The 19,637-nt window shown below is 34.6% G+C and overlaps 1 protein-coding gene across 1 annotated transcript in view; it reads left to right on the top strand.

Moving 5' to 3' along the window:
* Window positions 1-19,637, top strand: part of LOC309623717 (cadherin-12) — a 525,281-nt gene that overhangs the window by 409,141 nt on the left and 96,503 nt on the right. The gene's annotated exons all lie outside the window — the stretch shown is intronic.

The following is a 19,637-nucleotide window of genomic DNA, read 5'->3' as shown; positions in this document are numbered from 1 at the left end:
TCACTTAAAGTGCAGTGCAAATGAGATGCCTGCTAGTAGATATGGATGTTCAAAAGATAGGGATAAGAGGAGATGCAGGAGAATGTTGTTAAGTGGCTGGTAAGTGGTAGATAGTGGGGGTACAGCCATCAAAGGCAACCTTGATCTACTCAATCCTTGTATCCAGAGCAAGATCAATTCTATGTGAAGCATTGCTGATTGTTTGGTTATGCTTTCTGAGCATTACTCTACATCATATTAATAAATTGGGGGATATAATTATTTTATTAACTATGTTGTTATTTAAGTACATTTATTGGATTCATCAGCTTTTGTAAGGAAGAAAACAGAAAAGAATATGCTTTTGCTTTTCCTAATACCACTTCAGGCAGCATCACGGTTTCTTTGAGGATCGGAAGACCCATAGATCAGATCCCTGAGGACCATTTCCTACTAGAGTTTCCAAAAGATTTCCCACCGTAGACAAATTTACTTTGGTACAAACATTTTTATAAACATATTTATTTATATTCCTGTATTTACATCAGAATAAACATTTCTAATATATGACATGAGTTTCTGCCACAGGAAGAATTTATGGCTTTCAATACTCTGATGAATAAAATTAGACTAGAAGAGGAAAGTTTCTTTCTTTCTCAATCCAAATTAATCTCTGGATCTAAGTAACTGTCTGCATATGATTGGGAAACCTGAGAAAAGCGACAACAATGAAATACGCCACTTATTCTACTGCCATCCTAAAATCACCATCCACTCTACAGCTGTAGGATTCTCTAAGGGGATTTTGTTGCATTCCAGGAAAAATCATGTTAAACCAACAAGAGAGCTCATCACCATGACTGATAATCACCCTGAGCCTTGCCAAATATCTGTATGACTAAACCCAGAAGCTATTTATCAATCATTAGTTTTTTTAATTATTAAATAAAAACAAACAGAATTACTAAAATTATCACAGGAGTCATTTCAAAACGTTATGCATTTTTTATTCTCAAACTAGAGTTCAGTTCTATAATCCTTCTTACTTTTTGATATAAAGGTAAGAATTTAAATATGATTTTATTAGTCTGAAGTCAAAACAATTTGACTTCAGCTTGTCATCATAGTCAGGGGCAGCTAAATTTCCCAGCACAGAGTGGGAACAAGTCCAAAAGAACTCAAATTAATAGCCATCAATTAAGAATAAATTTAGAGTTTTTCCTAGTTTTCTCTTTTTCTCTTCAGTCCTTCCTTCCTCCCTTCCTTTGAAGTTTTGATTTGATCCAGCCACACACTCTTGCCTTGTTTTGAAATAATTAATAAGGTACACTTAGCAAGAAGAATTAAGTAAAACTAGAAACTGCACCAGATCCTATTGATTTACTCGAAGAAAACTTTTACAGTCCCACACAGAGATACACTCAGCTACTTTGGCCTCATCCAAACATAGATGACTTAGCTCAAGAATTCTGAGTCTGTGATGGAGGCAATGTTAATACTTCTTGTTGAATTTTCCAAAAGTAGAGTTGGGCCTGAAAACTCCATATTTGTAAATTGATTTTGTTTCAGACGTAAAAGGGATTGGAACATAGTGTCAAACACCTGAGGATGTATTTTTTGGAACACTTAGTCTTTTCCTAATTCTGTATCTCAAATGTTATACTAACCCACTAAAATCTATGAGATCCTATTCTTAATATAGAACTATACATTGCAATTATGATATATGCATGCAATTATGATATTTAGAAATATGCATTTCAATTATGATATATGTAAGTTACTTACATATACCATATGGTGGGTCATTCTTTTGGGAAGGTGTTTTTTGGGTACATTGACATATTAACTTTTGGACTAAATGTCATCACTGATTGGAATTCTAGTCTACATTCTATGAAGACATAATATTTGTCTAATTTGGGTAACACTGACAACGGATATGACAATTGTAAAAGTTAGATTTTTTTCTCTCTTTCAACTTTTTTTTTATTTTGGTATGTTTCTTTAATATAAAACTATATTATTTTTTTTACTTTAAATTTTCTATTTTTCCTTTTTCTTTTTCCTAAATAATGCTATTTACTTTTACTTTATAAGCTATACCTGACAATGTCCTTATATTTTTGATACAGTCTTCTAAAATAAGCTTGATTCAGCTACTCTACTTTTCAAATACATAGGAGATCACAAAGAGTCTTGTACTTTATGTACATCATTAGTGCAAAATCTACATATCTTGAGTAACTCTGTCTCTGTAATTGTGCTTTAATGGGGGTGGAAACATGCAAATTCAAATAAATAAACATAAAACTCATAACAATCTTTTATCATTCTCCACTGAGTTTGAAGTACAGTGTACATTAGAAGAGTGAGAGCACTTGAGAAATACACCAGTTGAAATCCTTTCTTAACCAAATAATTATCTGAAAGTAAGAACGCAGGTATTTTTACTCTTCTTATTTGCCATTAACTATTATACCGAATCATTGAAATAATTGTATTGACTTTACACATTTATTCAAGTTTCATTCATGAAAAGTTATTCTCATTTAAGTAACCATTAATTAAATATTGGTTGGCCAAAAAGTTCGTTCGGGTTTTTTCCATATTCCAGACAAACCCGAAAGAACTTCTTGGCCAACCCAATATTCGTGGTGAATGCTGTGCTGGGTCATGTGCCTGAAATGGGGAGATTAGTGAGGGAAGTAAATCTCAACCGTTAAAGTGCAGTAGTTGCTTATCTTCTAAATAAAAAGAAATACACATAAGACACCTCCCCCGCACCCCAAACACACGCAAAGTGTGAGTGCTTGCTATAATTTGGCAAAGCTATAAGTAGGACGTTATGTCTGGAATTGATTAATTTAAGCATCAATCATTTATTAGCCCTTCCTATATTTCCTGAAACATAGAACGAAGCTTTGAGATTTATATTTTGTTGATCAGATATGGCTTGTATCATGAGAGGAAGTGCCTTAGACTATACCTGATACTTTACCGCATTCCATAAGCAGTAAAAGTCAAACCTTGCCAGTTGGTAACTGATATGCTGAGAAAAGCAGCTCCAGCCTCTGCTGCAAGCACAAAAAGGGTTTTAGGTAAAGGCAGTTGTTCTTCATCATCTATATAGAGAAACAGTAGTATTACTTTTATGGATATGGTAACTTCTTACAGCAGAGAGAAAAAGAAAACAGGAAAAAAAAACATGTATATTTAGTGATGTCTAGAATGCCAAAGAGCGGAAAAATATGCCTTCCTCATTTTGTTCAACATTCAAGACAGTGATGACATGTGTTATCAAGGTTGCACACATGTGAATACCTGGACGAGAAAAAGGCTTCTTTGGGTAAAATTCTTTGTTTCACGTGACTTCTCTAAGAGCAGCTTCAAGAGTCTAGCTTCACAGTATATTACTGGTAATATTTTTCTTTCTAAAGATAAACCCCAGAAAGGCGATGTTGGCCTGTCTGGTTACAGGCACAGCAATTACAGCTTTGCTAAAACCGCCTCTGACAGGGAGGGAATGTGCCTGGAGCCTGGGGGGCCTCCAGATCTGAATTGCAAAGAGTGGGAAACCAGACATCCCTCACCCACTCTGTTATGCTCAATTACATTACTATTAAAAAAAAATATCCCTTACACATTTTGGGGCTCAGAAATTAAGACCTTTTTAAAATTAAGTACTTTTATTATCTAATACTATTTTTTTTAAACTTGTGTCATTTTTCTTTGTTTTATTGAAAACTGAGATAAAATATAAAAAATGTTATGTACAATGAGGCATGTTGATCTTCTATTTTCCTAGTTAAAAATATGAGTAGCATTTTAAATATACTCCTTTTCCCATCAGACCAGATATAGATGAGATACATAGATATAGATATAATCAGATATTCTTTTCTATTTTAAATACTTAGTACCTATTTAAGAATAAATAAATTCTCTATGTGCCCATTTGTATATGCAAGGATATGCATTGTGCCATTATCTATAATGGTGAAAGCAAGAAATAAACTAGATGACATTAATGATGGATTAGTTTTTTAAAAATAGTGAGATAACTCATTTGATGAAATACTGTGTATTTATTAAAAGCATGTCATCAATAATATTTAAAAACGGAATGGTTCTCACTATTATTAAATTTTTAAAAGTAGGTTTTAATGTATTATGAGTAGTATGTATCAATTTACTTAAATCTGTGGACAAATGACAATAAAACTTAGAAGTATTATCAGAAACAGTCCTAGATCTTGGGATTATGACTGAATTTAATTTCTATAAAGATGTATTGCTTCTGTATTTAGGTAAAACAGTGTACATTATTTTCTAGACTGAAGTGCTCTCTATCTTCTGGTGTTAGTGAAGTATGTTATCGATGAGCTAACACGTGAGGTGTTTGCAATTAACTAATAATTATCTCCTTAAAACTTGAAAACTAAGAAATCTCCATGTTTCCTTTAAAGAAAAAAACATTTAATAATCCGAATTTATATTAAACAAAATTCTGGGAGAAAAAATAAAGGAAAGCATATGTCCTCTCTTTCTCAGGTCCTCTGCACAACTAGAGTTAACATCAATTTAGAAGTTAACCTTTGCATAGATTGTAACCAAGTCTTTGCCTGTATATTACAGCCCCAAACTGGCTAATTAGCTCTCTTCGAAGACTCTCCTGAATGTATCTGTTTATCTTACGCCCTCAGGCTTTTTGTGTAGACTGAGCGCTCAATTAATTGTCTCATTAATTAGTGCTCATGGAAAAAAACTGAAAGATAACCTGGGGCTGAGAGAAGAAAGACTGGATTTGTGGCAGTTCCCGCTTATGCCATCGACTCCCAGCACGAGGCCAAGGGTAGCTTTATTCCATTACCTAATGGAGTTAATGCCGGTTTTGATCGAGTTAATATAAAGGGCAGTCTCACACAACCTGGCACTGATTTTTCTACAACTCAAGAATTCATTTCTGAAGCCAGGAGTGACATTTAGCAGTACCGGAGGGACCAGGGGAAGCAGAACAAGAAGGCCATGGTGAAAAGCCATGTTATACAAGAAATAGTTGAAGAGTGTGGAGTGTTCAGCTGGAAGAAAAGGAGAAAGAAGAAAGAGGAACATGACAGCTGACTTCCAATATTTGAAGGTCATCATGCGAGCTATAGATGCTCAGTGTCTCCAGAGAGCAAAATGGGGACAACTTGGTAAAAATCACAGGAGGACAGTTTTTTAATGTGTGAGGAAGACCTTTCTAACCATCAGAAGTGTCTCCTGTTATCACTGATGATCATGCAGAGAAAGAGTAATGGTTTGTCAGCCATCTATTAATATCAGCACACTGTCTACCTGCCATCTTTTTATTAATCTGCCATTTACTGTCTTAAGTGCTGGTGAGGTGGAGCCAGTGAATTGGAGATTAAAAAATTAGAGCGATAAAAGAATAGTTAATTTTGTGGTAATAATATTCTAGATAGACGATTTCATTGTTGATAGCTAAATATTTTGTATTGTGATAGAAGAAACTCTTTTAACATTGTCTTCTCCAAATATTGAAAGCTATTTTGTCTGTTGATCAAAATAACATGAACAGTTTGATTGAGGGTCATGGTATACTCTCAAGAAACTTTTGTTAACTGTGTAGATTAAGGACCTTGGGGGAGATAATAACCCAGATTCTGAACCCATTCTTTTTTTTTTTTTTTTTTTTTTTGTACCAGCAAATGAACATTATTATGAACATTTTTTTTCTAATTTTTATTTATTTATTTATTTATGGCTGTGTTGGGTCTTCGTTTCTGTGCAAGGGCTTTCTCTAGTTGCGGCAAGTGGGGGCCACTCTTCATCGCGGCGCACGGGCCTCTCACCATCGCGGCCTCTCCTGTTGCGGAGCACAGGCTCCAGACGCGCAGGCTCAGTACTTGTGGCTCACGGGCCCAGCTGTTCCGTGGCATGTGGGATCTTCCCAGACCAGGGCTCGAACCCGTGTCCCCTGCATTGGCAGGCAGATTCTCAACCACTGCGCCACCAGGGAAGCCCAACCCATTCATTTTTATTTTCATTTTTTCTTCATTAATCATTGATCATTCCTGAGCAATTCCCTTGTGTGTTTGGAGGAACATGTTCATTTCTACTTTCTGGTATTCACATATATTACTTTCATCACTTGGACAGTTTTCTTGCGACACTCCTTTCCTCCAAACCCATTATTCAAATTCAAAGTTCAGTCGCCTGTGCACCACAAACCTTTCCCAACTACTCTAAACATGTAGATCAATCTCATCAAACCATTTTTCATTTGATTGTCATAAACTTATGTTCTGTCTGGTCCATTGTTCTAATTGTTTTGTGTATCTTACAATTCGATTGCAAACTTCTTAAAGTCAAAGAATATAGCATGGATAAAAATGGGGTACACATTTTGCTTATTTTTTTGGTACAAGTTCCTAAATCATCAAAAATTTAATAGGGAGATATAAAAATATGGATTCTTAGAATTTCCAGTGATGGAGTAAAACAAAATCTGTATTTAAAACATAAGTAAACAAACTACTCAGGTGACAGTAATGATCTGTCAAATTTGGGAAATAATTCAGATGAGATGGCATCACTTTCCCTTTTCATGCCCTCCACAGTCACCCCATCCCCACATTCACACAGCCATATGTACGTGAGCAACCACCTCCACACACATGCATGAACGACTGAGGTTAGCCACATGGATAAAATAGGGACTTTTGGTGAGAGTAGGGAATACAAAGAAAACTTGATTGGTTGTGAGAAGTTTTGACCCTCCTGGTGATGGGACTAGAAGACAAAAAAATGCAATATTCAAACAAGGCTGTGTGGGAATCTGGGCATTAGAGAAGTATCTCCAAAGTCTCAGAAGAAAAAGTGTAAAAGAGGGCTGGAGAATTAGCCCTTAGCAGTGTTGCACACCCCTGGAAGGGGCCTGGCAACATCCTACCTCATTGAGGAGTGAAACTTTATGATGTCTCTCAAAATATCTTCAAAATGAGAATCATAATGAGTGCTTGTTAAAAATAGATCTAACCAAGCACCTTCATATCATTGGTTTTAGAGTACTTGGAATGGCATCCTGTAATTGATCTCTTATTTTATAACTTAAGGAATATATATGCACACACATATATATACACACACACACATATATATGTATATAATTTTCAACAAAAACTCATTGATCACTGTATTCCAGGCACTGTTCTAGGTACAAGAGATACATACCACTGTGAACAAAACAGACAAAATGTCTGCTTGGAGGGATTTGTATCTTACTGAACCTGTTTAAGTACATTCTAAATTGTAACATAAAATGCATATCTTATCTGGTAAAGTAAGTTTAAAACACTGATCTAAAGTCATTACCCTTTGTGTAGACTGTTCAGATTTGTAGTTGTGGTTGCTTTACTTAAAGGAACCAGGGCTATAGGAATAGTTATGGGGGTAAGAAGCATTTGATAAGGAGAAGGGCCTAAGATCCTTCTACACATAGGTGGAAGAAGATTCTACAATCTTCTTATATATAGATGGGGGCTGTTGGGCTACATGGTGCTTAGAAATGGTAAGCCGTGTCTATAACTTGAGTGTGGGCTTCAAAGTCAACCAGATCTGCAAACTTGTCACAGCTTACCAGTTATTTGATATATGAGCACTGAAAAGTATCTTAACCTCTCTCTTCCTTAGATTTCCATTTGAAGATAACTTCTGGAGATATGTATTTTTAATCATTAATATTTTGCAGACAAGAAAACAGAGCTTAGAGATGCTAAGACATTTGCCAAATTATAGATAGATAAATAGATTTCTTTAAAAACCTATGCATGTGAACAATATACATATATGGACATGAAACATTCTTGATTTCATCAATTACTTCACACCATTAATTATGCAAACTTAAATGTTATTTCAGTAGTATTAATATTCATTGCTTAAGCTCTAAATAAGAGACACAGTTTAGAGTGGAGAAACCTTATCTGATCTATCATAATGGAATTCCTTTCTCCTTCAGCTACATTTTCATAATACTAAATTTACTATATTTTTACATTATGGCTATTTATTTCTTCCATCTCTACCAAATAATCATAAACATCTTATTTAAATATTTTATCCACCGTACCATATAGAGTCTAAAAATAGCACTCAAGTAAGGGGTCAACAAATGAGTAAGTGAAGGAGATTCAAAGAATCATCATCAGGGAATAATTCTAAAGTAGGGAGGTAAAGAACAATGGAAACATAATCAAAAGTCTTCTCAGATATTGTCAAATTTAGAAAAAGAAAAGAATAAATGTAATCAATTCAAATAAATGCACAAGTCTGAAAATCCTAATAAGAACTTTCTATCCCTTTCCTTATCACATTTCATTACATAAATAGTGATATTAATAAAATACTGCTATTGTCATATCAAAACACATGTAGATAATAAGAACATTTCCATTGAACACTGCAGGAAACTATTGGCTCCATAACAGTGGTGACCACAAGTACTGGCTCGCTACTTCATGGGCAGAGGCAAGTCTGTGTCAAACTTATAACACCTTCTCAGCACACCATTAGGCCATGGTCCATTGATTTGGCTCTGCCCTAAAGAAACGTACTCTGACCATACACACAGAGCTGTCAAAAGGATTTTATTGTTCCATCTTAAAAGATGAGCCAAAATCAAAGATCATCATACATTTTAGGAAAACTACAACATAAATCATTTAAAAGAGAAAAAAAGATCTTGCCTATATGAATTATTTGGAGACACATTTAAGAAAAAAATGAGACATTTTCCAAGGAAATAGAACAGTGTCTAATATTTTTAAATGTGAGAAAGGAATAAGGAAAATCATCAGCCAAGAGCATCTAAGAATAATAGCTCTAGAAAGAGAAGACTGAGAGAAGCTTAGACAATTATGAAAGAAATAGTATAAGAGGCATATAATCTATGGATATATCCAGGCCATGCGTTCAAGTTTGCTATTAGCAATTGTGTTTGAACATATATTGGGGAGCTTGCACGAATCTTTTCTTAAAAGAGTGAACCATTTTGAAGCTAAAAATTATGCTTCTAGCTACCCAACCCAATTCAATCTGCACATAACCATTTTGCTGTGACCTAACCGGTGATTCAGAGCAGTGGCTGAGGAATCAGACCAACTGAACCATAAGCTAGTTCTAAAGTTGTTCAAACTTGGGCAAATGATGTAAGCTTTGTTGCCTAAGTTTCATCACCTGTAAAAAGTAGATGATAGTTTCTTTCTCACAGTATTGTTGTGAGGATTAAATGCACTAATATAAAGGAAGTGCTTAGAACAGAGCCTATTATAATAAGTTATTGCCTGATAGGGTAGTTGCAAAAATTAGGTGAATCCTATATTTCAATAATGAAAACAGAATATTGCCTAATATACCACTATAAAAAGTTTAGCAATTCAGTATAGTAGTTGCAATATAAATGAAAAGATATAGATACCTGCCAGAATGCGAAAGCAGTACAGCCAATCTGTTTCTGGTTCAAATGACTTGGGTTTTCCTGATTAAAAATTTAATTGAAAACACTGATAAAATAATAATGATAATACATCTTTTTGAAAATTTCCACAATTGTTCCACATGATCTTTGTATGTGTCTGTGTGAATGTGCAGCAATAAAGCAAATTAAATAGATATCACAAACATCTTGACATAAGAGTAAATTCAGACAAAGTATGATTTCCCATAATGGGAGAATCAGCATGAGGCATCGATGTCTAATTTATTAATTTATCCCAAACAAAAAAATCCATTGAAAATAACTGTCTGGTGCTAAAAATGTAATGCTGAAACCTAGACATTGCTTCTTAATTAAATATTGGCAATATTGTTTGCTCTAATCTTTAGAAAGTTCCTTTGTAATCTATTTCCGGCTTAAGACACCTATTATTTATCTTCAATTTTCAAATCAAAAAATCATGAAGTGTCAAAATGCCTGTAAAATCAGGGCTTATATACAAGATTAATTTCCACTTTTTCTGAAAGTGAACATATGGGCTTCAATGGTGCTAGACTTATAAATAGTAAGATTAAAGAAAAAGATCCAGGCTTCAATGTACATATCTCCTATTTATTCTTAGATGTGTATAGCTACTTTGACAATCTCCTGTATACTTTCTAAGTATTCGGTTCGTTTGAAAGTTTTATTTTATATATATTTTCAGGTCTATTAGTAATCATGTAATATCAGACAAAAACTTAAAAGTAATACTAAGTTTAACAAAACAGAATATTGACCACTTGAATTAACAAAACAGTGTAATATAACCCTTTTTCTTTTATTGTGGTGAGAATACCACATACATGAAATCTGTCCTCTTCAGAAAATTTTAAGTGGACAACATAGTATTATTAACTACAGGCAGAATGCTGTATAACAGATCTCTAGAACTTGTTCATCTTGTAGAACTGAAACTTTGTAATCATTGAACAGCAGTACCCCTTTCTCCGCTCCCCCAGCCCCTGGCAACCAACATTCTACTCTCTGTTTTTATAGTTTAACTATTTTAATACTTTGTGTAAGTGGAATCATGCAGTATTTGTCCTACGATTGGCTTATTTCACTTAGCATAATGTCCTCCAGGTTCATCTGTAATGCTGCATATGGAAAGGTTTTCTTCCTTTTTAAGTCTGAATAATATTCCATTGTACCTATATACCACATGTTTTTCATCCATTAATCTGTCAATGGACATTTAGGTTGTTTCTATATCTTATCTACTGTGAATAATGCTACAGTGAACATGGAAGTGGAGATATCACTTTGAGAACCTGATTTCAATTCTTTTGGATGTATACCCAGAAGTGGCATTGCTCTATCATATGGTAGTTCTATTTTTAATTTTTTGAGAAATTTCCATACTGTTTTCCAGAGCATCATTTTACATTCCCATCATTGTACATCCCCATCAACAATGAACAAGGGACAGGAATTCCAATTTCTCTACATCCTAACCTACATGCACTTTTAAAAAGAATAATAGCCATCATGATAGGTGTGAGGTGATATCTCATTGTAGTTCTGATTTGCATTTCCAAGTTGATAAATGGTATTGAGCATCTTTTCATATAACTGTTGGACATTTGTATGTATTCTTTGGAGAAATGTCTATAAGTCCTTTGCCCATTTTTAAATCAAATTGCCTGTGGGTTTTCTTGCTATCAATTTGTAGGGATTCCTTATATATCTTGGAGATTAACCTCTTACCAGATATATGATTTGCAACTTTTTTCCTATTCTATAGGTTGCCTTTTTACTCTGTTGACTGTTTGCTGTACAGAAGCTTTTTTGTTTGATATAGTCTTATTTGTCTACTTTTCCTTTCATTGCTTGTGCTTGTGGGGTCATATCCAAAAAACCTCTGCCTAAACCAATGTCATGAAGATTTTCCCTTATGTTTTCCCTACAGTTTCGGTTCTTACACTTAAGTGTTTAATCCATTTTGAGTTGATTTTTGTGTATGGAATAAGACAAGGGTCTGATTTTACTTTTTGCCATGTGGATATCTGGTTTTCCCAATACCATTTGTTGAAGAGATTATCCTTTCCCATTGTGTATTCTTTGATCCCTTGTCAAAGACCAGCTGACCTTATAAGCATGGATTTATTTCTGAGCTTTCTATACATTTTCAGTGGCCTATATTTTTACCTTGGGATGAAAGAATGGTTTAACATACATAAATTAATTAATGTGCTATACCACATTAACAGAACGAAGGATAAAAATTGCATAATCATCTCAATAGATGGGAAAAAAAACATTTGACAAAATTCAACACCCTCTAATGATGAAAACTCAACAAACTGTATATAGAAGAAATTTACCTTAATATAAAAAAGACCATATTTGAAAAGGTCATAACTAACATCCTACTCAATGGTGAAAAACTGAAAGCTTTTTAAGATCAGGAAGAAGCCAATGATGCCTGCTTTTGAAAACTTCTATTCAACATAGTACTGGAAGTCCTAGGCTGAGCAAATAGGCAAAAAAAAAAAGAGAGAGAAGAAAGAAAGAAAGAAAGAGAGAGAGAGAGAGAAAGAAAGAAAGAAAAAAGGAAGGAAGGAAGGAAAGAAAGAAAGAAAGAAAGAAAGAAAGAAAGAAAGAAAGAAAGAAAGAAAGAAAGAAGGAAAGAAAGGAAGGAAGGAAGGAAGAAAGGAAGAAAGGAAGGGCATCTAACACTGAAAGGAAAAAGTAAAAATTATTTCTGTTTGCATATGGCATAATTTTATACGTAGAAAACCCTAAAGATGCTCCCCAAAACTATTACAATTATGAATGAATTCAGTAAAATTGCAGAATACAAAAATATAAAATGAGTTTCATTTCTATCGCTAACAACAAACTATCCAAAAAAGAAATTAAGAAAATAACCTCATTTACAATATCATCAACAAGAGTAAAATACTTAGTAATAAACTTAACAAGGGAGGTGAAAGACTTGTATCTTGAAAACTATAAAACATTGATGAAAGAAATTAAAGAAGACACCAATAATTGGAAAGACATCTCATGTTCATGGATTGTAAGACTTACTATTGTTCAAGTGGCCACACTACCCAAAGTGTCTACAGATTCATTGTAATCTTTATCAAAATCCCAATAGCATTTTTTCACAGAAATAGAAAAAACAATTTTAAAATTCATATAGATTTACAAAAAAATCAGAATAGTCAAAATAATCTTGAGAAAGAAGAGCAAAACTGGAGTCATCACACTTCCTGATTTCAAAATATCTTAGAAAAGTATAAACATTAAAACAAGTAGTGTACTGCTAAAAGCTCAATTCCAAATTAAAAAAGAAAAAAGTTATACCAAGTATAGCCAAACAAAATGGAACAGCTCAGTCACTTTACAAAGAGCTCCTGTGTTCCCTGGAAGTGATTCAGGGGAGTGGCTAAAGGCAAATTCTTTGTTGTCAACTGCCAGAGTTTTCCCAGACTCACAGTTTACCAAGAGTAATTCAGCATTTGTAAAAATGGAGCTGATTATAGGAGATAGGATCGTTTCAAGCATTAAATGGAATAATGCATATAAAATCTTTTGGTCAATATTTGATACATTGTGGTAGTTCAATATATACTAGTTGTTGTACTCTAACTTTTTTTTAGGAAAGAAGAGGGAGCTACAGATGAGTGTAATTTTCTGAGTCCCACAAAAGAAATCATAAAATAAACTTAAGTTCTTTGAATACTATCTTTTAAGATCAGAGTTTTCTTTTGGTTTTGCTTTTTTTTTATTCTTATATTCTCAGTGTCTAGTGTAGTATTAGCTGCCACAACAATGATCACTTAATTGATGGCCCTATAAATGAAAAGCTAATGAAATTTCTCCCCAGAGCATATCTGCAGAGGTGCCCTGGTATTTAGCCTTAATCACTATATTATTGGGTTGGGGTTCTTGGGTTCCTGTACTCTGGACATTATGGAAGACTCAAGGCTTCACCTCACTGCAACATCTCACCCTTCAGAACTAAGAGATGGAAGCCATGAGATGCTGAAGCTTTCTCTTTCAGGTGGAAAATCCTAAAAAATGGGGTCTAGTAGCACCCTGAATTCTAATACTTGGACTCACAGGAAGTGGATGCCTGTGGATCAGAAAATATCAGGACAAAAGAGAAAAAATAAGACAAAAAGCAATATATGTAGAGCAACCCAACTGGAGAATGAGCCTAATCAAGAGACAAGTCCTAGCTTTGTGCCCTAAAGTCACAGACTAAAAGAAAGCCACGCTTCTGGGCCTTTCCAGTGGAAGGAAACTGGGAGAATCTACAGGCAAGACAACAAGGGAGACCACAGCAGCAGAACATATAATTTTCTTCGACTCGTAACTCCTCAGTAGGGTAGATTTAGAGAATGGACCTAACTGCTATCCAGAACTTCAAAGACATGAAACCTTCTGCTGAATGTGGCCCTAGGTTCAGTGCTCTAAAGAAAAGGAGAACTTGGAACTGAATCTCAGCCCCAGCATGCATTAAGGACTCTGGTTTGCAGGTGGACTTCCGTCCAGCTGCTAAATGTTTACAAGCAAGGACATCAAACCCTTTCCTGAAATTTATCTTCTCACAGCTTCTTTTTTAATACCACAAACCCGTAATTCGTAATTGTACCCGGCAAAATTGCCCTTCACCAAGTTTTCAATCTACCTTTTAAATCAAATGAGTGGAATTCATGACTGTAATATTCTGAATATTCTTGTGCTCCTGGAGCATCATCTCCCGTTGTCTGCCCACATTTCATCTGGTCTCTTTTCTGTCTCCTCAACTGGGTCATAAAATAAATTCATGAGTAATCCCATCTAGCTATAACTCACTTTCTCTTAGGCTTTTAATCCCTTTTTGTTTTGTAATCTGCACTATATTTTATGGCTGGCTTACAACTTGAAAGCTTTTTAAAAAATACTGTATATGAAAACTCCATATAGTAATATATTCACCAAAATATTGGAAAGGAATAATTTTAGCATGATGGAAAAAACCTCATGGTAAATAATAGAATTATAAATGAATTGAGATATAGCTTTTATTTGGAAATAATGGCATAGTTAATTTATGACATATTTTTGTCATCAATCATGTATTTTAAAGTAGCATCAAATTTTACCAATTTAAGTAACAGGAATGCCTCCAAGTTAGCATATATTGTGCAGGTAATAAGTTCAATGTTCCATACAGTATGCATTAAAATTATAGTTTAGTGATATAATGTTTTTTACCTTTCTTTTTATGTGTTACTCTGAAAAGTTCAAAGGTGTTAATAAACAGATCACTGTCCTATAAAGTAGTGATACTACATATGTTATTTTTCTTTTTTGATGAGTTTTAAAATTCACATCCAACTTTTAAAGTTTTTTCTAAATGAAAACATACATTACCATGAGAAAGATAACTATAACTTTTTCAAATTCAAATCATAGGTTCCATTCTCAGGAGAGGAACTTATATGAAGTGACAATTTAATGAAAACTTAGGTAAAGTGAAATAAAGTTGATAAATCCATCAAAGTTTAATCTTATTAACTATCAATTTAATCAGGGTCTTTTGTCTAGAAGTACAACATGTGTTTATATCCTGGAATCTAAAGACATCTATTCCAAATCTCCCATTTTATAGATGAATAAACTGAGACCAGATTATTTGTCTTTTCCATTGTCATTTGCTCATCAATTGAGAGAATTTGGATTAGAAGTCATATGAAATCTAGTAAAGTTTGAATTTTGTTTAGCTGCAGTACATTTCTACCCTGATGAGTTGGATTACAATGAACAAGTACAGATGACAATTGAACAACACAGGGGCTAGGGGCTTCTACCCTACATGCAGTTGAAAATCCGGGTCTAATTTATAGTTGGCTCTTCGTATCCATGGTTCCTCCTTATCCACAGTTCTACCTCCCTGGTTTCAAACAACCATGGATCATGTAGTAGCGTAATATTCACCATTGAAAAAATTTGCATGTAAGTAGACCCAAGCAGTTCAAAGTTGTGTTGTTCAAGGGTCAACTGTACTGTATCGTAAGTGTTTAAGTCTTTTATTTCTTTAAAAATTGCTAAAACTAAACCTCAGCCTAAATCACTGCAACATTTAACCACAGCAACACAAAAGGAACAAAATCTAAATATTAAATCACAGTACTTATACACAAATAACACATCTTTCTCCATTAGCTAAGATTATTTAATCAATAATGGCTAAAATTACTGCTACTTTATAGCTGAACATGCTTCCTATCAGTATACATGTTTATCTGTGAGCACTTTTAAATATTGCAGTCATGTGGCATCGTCCTATCTTTTGAGTTTGTGAAATAATCAATAATCAAGATCACTGGATTCCAGGTAATGGGAACTGATAGAACTAGTTCTGGACTTTATTGTAATGAATTTTCCTTAGATATGAACTCAGCACAGTCCTTGCTTTTACAAAAGTTTATTCTCTTCCTTAAAACTGGGAGTAGAATCATACACTCATCGATAGATTTAGCAGGGCTTGATATGTCGAGATCACTGACATGCTAGTAATTGATTTCTTGTATTTTTGTTGCCACTTTCATTGTGTTCTAAAGTCACTTTTGATTTGAAGCTGCTCCTCTGATTTCTGTAACAGACAGCAAAACAGCATCACTGCCATAAAGGTTGAGACGAGGGGACATTGAATTTTTGACCCAAGTCAAGAGATGTAATAAAGGCTTCACGGAAACTTCTAACATGGGCTGATCAAAAATATGTTCTAAGCCAAACTCATTTATTTTTTATTAGCTCATTCAAGAGAAATTTATTAAGTACCTATTAGACACCAAGCTCCATAGTAGGTACTGGAATTAAAAAAGAATTGTACGCAGTCTTCACTCTGTATGGCGTGCTTGCTGCCTAGTGGAAGCATGAGAGACGTAGCATGACGCTCTGTGAGCATATGGAAATGAGTTTCCATATGCTCCAAGAAGAGTTATTGAGGCCAATTTTTAATTTGGGCTGCAGTTCTCCTGGGTGAAATGAGACCTTTCTGATATCCACAACCTAATCTATAAAGAGCAGGATATGAAGTAGCACTATGTCTTAGGGAAATAATATTGTACTGAGGCGGCATAAAGTAGACAGAAGGTTTCATAAGAGATAAACCTGGAAATGTAGGTAGAGGCAGATTCACAAAGAGCATTAGAGACAGTGCTGAGGTCAAAATCAAATTTGCATTTCTGAAAGATGAATGTGGCTTTAATTACACAGGGTGAACGGTAGGTGGTTATGAGAGGTAACGGGGAGATTATTAACATCTTAAAGTCATAATCCAGGTAAGAAGCAGTAAAATTTTGATGAAAAGTCGTGGCAGAATGAAGAGTACAAACATATTTTAGCAATGTTTAGTCAATAAAGGGGACTGGAATGGATGTAAACAGTAAGTGATTTAAAAAGAAGTTTAGAATGTAACCAAGAAATTGGATGTATCTTGGTCAAGTTAACTGGTAGTTTTGTTATTTAAGCAACTGGAAAATATAAATGATGGTGCAGTCACTAGCACCTAGAGGCAAATGTGAGTGATACTGTAGAGTTAGGCATATAGGATGAGAGACAAAACTTGGGGTGCATGAACCTTTAAAGGGCAGGGAGAGGAAAAGGGTGTGTAAAGAAGATTAAGAAATGGTGATCAAGGAAGGAAAGAGAGAGCCAAGAATAAATGATGCTGAGGAAGCCAACCACAGTTGGAAGCAACCTGAAGAAAGAGATTTGCATCAACCAATTTAAATGCCCCCAAAGAAGACAAGTAAACATGAGGAGACTCTTTCACTGGTGGTAGAAAAGGTCAGTTAATCAGAAGCAGTACTGAAAAGCTGAAGGAAGGCAGTTGTGGGCTTAAAATGTGCTAATAGGCAGTACTAGGCTCAGGAGAAAGCAAGATTTCAACTAAGGGAAGGAGCCAATGGAAGTATTCTGTGGAAGTGAAACAATGAATGAGTTTGTCTGTAGTACACCCAGTGGTAGACTGGATTATGAGAAGTGGCTGGGAAGCAGGCAATAGTGGAAGAAACCAGAAGGGGGTGATTTACATATATTGTTTAATGTATACATTGCAAACTCTTTATGGAATTCAAATATGTTTCCAATTCTTGGTTGAGAGGCTCAGAGTTCTTACCCAAAAATGAATTGACAGAGCTCTAATTTTTGTTGAACAGTGGATAAAACATATTTCCTGGAGGGGAGATTTGGAGAAACTGAGGAGTTGAGGTTTAGAATGAAAAAAGCAGATGGATATCAGGCTATGAACGGTTTTGAAAGAGTGCAGACTGGGTGTAGTGATTCATAACATACCACCGAAGGATTTGGACAGAGCCGTGATACGTTCAAAACCCTGTAACCAAAAGACTAATCTGCAGTAATGGAAAAGTTATTTTAAAAAAGAGGTAAGATTGGATTCTGTTTCAATTTGCAGAACGAGTTACTGGAATTAGAAGGAAACAAGGAAATCTTAGCCCATCATCATAAAGTTGAAGAATTTTAACAACCATTTTGATGTGGGCGCCCTATGTGTCATATATTATGCAAAGCAATTTACATGCATTAACTCATGAACAAGTTCCACGAGGACCCTACTACTTGTACTCCCATTTTTTATTTGAAACAACAGAGGCTTAGAGTGTTTAAGTGACTTGCCAAAATTTTGTTAATTTGGAAGTAATAGAAAACCCCAATCCATTGCCAAGTATACAATCTCATACAAAAAGGGATGTATGATCTCAAATCATCAAAATGCTTATAGGTTGAGCTTCAGGCAGGTTGGATCAAGACTCCCCATCACCTTTCCTGGAATTCTCAAGTGTGTGTGGCCTCTTGTGTGTGTCTGTTTCCAGTCTTGTTTCCCCCAAGATGTTGAAATAACTACAGCCAGACGTTTGTGCACCAGAGCGCAGAGAAAAAGAAAAAGAAAGCATTTCCTAGAAGGTCCCATCAAATATCTCCTCTGGTTTTATTGGCTTGAAATGGGTTATATTTACATTCCTGAACCAATCATTATTAGCCAGAAAAAAAGGTTCATGTTTGTTAGTTTAGACTTGAGCCAAATGCGTCCATGGGAGTGAAGTTCCTTGTAACGTATACTGAAGTGTGAGGGAGACAGTGATATATAAATATGTATATGAACAGTTCCTACAATTAGGTGGGATTAATTTTGGGGGGGGGATTACTACATTATCCACTACAATTACAGTATTATCCTTACAGAAGTGAAATAATTTGCAAAAGATCATTTATCTAATTGCAGAACTGGTTCTAGGTTTCAATACTTCTGACTTCTGACATATATACATATACACACATACATACACAGGTTGCATTTTTCCTTTTACTAAAACTAGATAAAGTGATAAATGGTTAGGAAGATAGATATAGATAATAGAGTAGATACATACATACATACATATATGCATATATACATAGATCTCTCTTACCCTTAACATGGCAGAATCATCCAATCAAATAAAAACAAATAATTTCAGGTGTGTTGGGTGTGTTTTAAATAAACTCTAACTGGTCCTTAGTACCTTGGCTAAATGCATTTGAATCAGAAGTAATTTCTTTATCCTTTAAGAATATAAAGCTACACAGCAAAAATACAAACCTTACTGAATTATAGCTGAGAGCCACTGAGTGAATGAATTCCAAGCTCATATATTTTATCATGATTTCTATGGAATTTCCCAATGACAACTTCTCTGAAAATAATTTCTAAATTACATTAAGTACAAAGGAGACAACATTGTACCATCACTAGAAGTCAGAGTTCAGTTATGTGTTGCTGGGAGCAGACATTAGGATTTGTATTGCTGTTCATAGTATAGAATTCTTGGCACACAACGGAGAGATAAAGCGCTCATTAAAATGGATTCACTTATCCATCAAAGTACATTTGAATCACAAGGTGTAAATATGTATAGTCTAAAATATTTAGGACATTTTGGGGAAGAAAGTTTTATAACCTTAGAGTGCTTCTGGATCATTGGACTGAATAACAAATCACAAGTTGATGTCACAGCATTACATGTGCCAGGGGATACTCTGAGGCCAGGCTGAGCAGAGTCAGAGCTGGTGGCAGAGAAAAACAAATTGCCTGCTCTGATCCTAGAAGTAC

Source organism: Balaenoptera borealis (assembly GCF_965194805.1).
Source record: "Balaenoptera borealis genome assembly, chromosome: 2".
Classification (NCBI taxonomy): domain Eukaryota; kingdom Metazoa; phylum Chordata; class Mammalia; order Artiodactyla; family Balaenopteridae; genus Balaenoptera; species Balaenoptera borealis.
This window is presented reverse-complemented; position numbering and strand designations above follow the sequence as displayed.